Source organism: Crocodylus porosus, unplaced genomic scaffold (genome assembly GCF_001723895.1).
Source record: "Crocodylus porosus isolate Cpor-Errol unplaced genomic scaffold, CroPor_comp1, whole genome shotgun sequence".
Lineage (NCBI taxonomy): Eukaryota > Metazoa > Chordata > Crocodylia > Crocodylidae > Crocodylus > Crocodylus porosus.
In genome coordinates this window covers 41,674,621-41,677,028 of record NW_017728948.1, presented here as the reverse complement: position 1 = coordinate 41,677,028, position 2,408 = coordinate 41,674,621, and positions in this window count along the sequence as shown.

Sequence of the window (2,408 nt, the reverse complement as noted above, 5' to 3'; positions counted from 1 at the left end):
CTCCCCATGTCCTCCCAGGGTGTATGCAGTGGCAGGAGGCACCAACCCCTCCCTGTGCCCCCCGGACAAGCCACTCACAACTCTATCTTGTGCCCCTCTCTGGCTGTGCAGGGTCTGCTCCTGCCCCAGCCCCACTCCCTCTACCCCCCACGGCCCTTCCCCCCCTTCCCCAACAGACTTATCTGCTGGGGGGATGCACGTGTGCATGTGCACAGGCACTCAGTACCCCATCAAATATTTTTTTTTCTCCCTCCACCTATGTAGAAAACCTTCAAGCTCAGTGAATACAGAGATCAGCAAACTACTGTGTCTACATATTCAACAGCTGTACATTTCAACGTCTTAAAGCATTCTTTCAGAGAGAAAAAGAGGCATATTTAGGCTAGGTACAGACATTCAAAAAGTCCAAAGTGGAATCAAAGTTTACATGGATTTTTGTAAGTGCAGACTGCCTGCACTGGCCAAGGCCAGGAGGTTGGGGGTGCTTCTGCATGCCTCCTAGCTGGCTCCCCAGGCTTCCAGAGACCGCTGAATAAAGCCAAGGTCAACTCTGAATGGCTGCTAGCATGGGGCAGTATGTCCCCCCATCTCCCATCTGGCATTTGTGAACTGCAGGCAGCTCATCTGTTCCCTGAAGCCTGATCATGCTCGCTGAAGCTGTGTCCACTTGTGGTGGGGACCGTGTGGTCTTGGATGGGCTCCCACACACCCACCCAGGGAACCCCATACCCTCTGCAAGTGGGCATGGCCCCAGGAATCCTAACCAGGCTGCAAGGCCTGTTTGAGCGTCCCTTCCCTCTCCCCCTGACACTGTCAACCACTGTGCTGACTCAGCTCTGTGAAAGTCCAGGGATGGGGACAGCATGGCTGTTGGCCAGAGCAGTCAAGTGTGGGGCAAGTGGTAGTGTCCCCCTTTCTGACAGTGGGCTAGTCATGGACCACAAAGGTGCCTGAGATGCTGGCAGGTTAGTATAAATCAGTAGCAGATCTAATACAAAAGTTCAATTCCCCAGTGTAACCTAAATCAATTAAGTACGAGTGCACATGGATCCATGTCTATCTTAGGGTTCTGCCATTTTTAAACCAGACTTTGTGCATGGAACTTCTGTGCTATTATTGCTTTAGATTGGTCTCTGAGCATTATACTGGTAAAAGTATATACTGTACCTGGCCCTAGTATTCATTCAGCCATGGATAATATTAATTCATGTAATAGTATACATTGGGCACCATACAGAAAAAACAATGTAGAACTATCAAGGTAATATAAAGCATGTTGGTAGAGCTGAACTTCACAATAGTGACAAGAATGGCAGGGGGCTGACAACACAGTCCTTTCAGAACAGCTCAGAGCCAATGCACTTCACCTTATAGCAAATATGCAAGACTACTCCACATCATATTGTGTTTGTTACATCAAAGACAACCAGGAAGATGAGAGTGAGAAAGGGAAAATATGACAGGCTTCAACAGGGGTCAGAGTGAAATAGACATCAGAAACCAGAAATATAAGAGTCACAGCATAAAAGCAGATGCTAGAATGCCACAGTCATAACCAATCCCTCATCCCCAAGTGCATTCAGACATTATACAGTGTTGATAAGAGCCTAGATTCCAATGGCTCTTTCTTTGTGCACTGAGCTGTCTTCCAATACAGAAAATTTCCACTCCACTCCTTTGTTTTGTACAAAAATGTGCTACTTAATCATGTGCCCAAGCTTTGCTATCTTAGCTCATGATTTTATAGCAATTTTTGCTATGTTGGAGGAAGGAGGAATTGTTTATTATCTGAAATTCCAAGCTCCCTGAGTCCTATGCAGATAAAAATATTTAAAATATGATCAAAGTATATCCCGCAGACTCCAATATCAGATGATAAATAAAAGAGGTCCTAAAATTAAACCTCAGGTGTTAAAAGACAATCTCTCAATTTTGGGAGGGACCCAAAATATGATTTTAGAGCAGGGGTGTGAAACTCACCCAGCCCTATAGGCCAGATGAGTGGTGTGGGGCTGGATTAAGCCCTTAGGTTGGATTAGGCCCACAGACTGACATCCACACTGGATTCAGAGTGTGTCCTGGCACAGCCAGAGTGGGCACGGCATGTAGTGTAGTTCTGCTCCAGCTGTCCAGGGTTATGCTGCACTTAGTTGCTGCCCTGGGGCATGTATGTGCTGTATGTGGTAGTGTTGCATGGCTCTGGGGCATGTGTTAGAGCTTGCACTACATTTGGTGTAGTCCCACAGCCCTGGAGCAGCTGCTGTATGGAACACGTAGCAGCTGATCTGGGGCTGTTCGGGCCTGCTCCCCTGCTCCAGGATATGGACCTGGAGGGATGTGGGCAGTGGGGTTCCGCAGGGCTCGGTCCGCGGGCCCGCACTGTTCAACATCTTCATCAGTGACTTGGA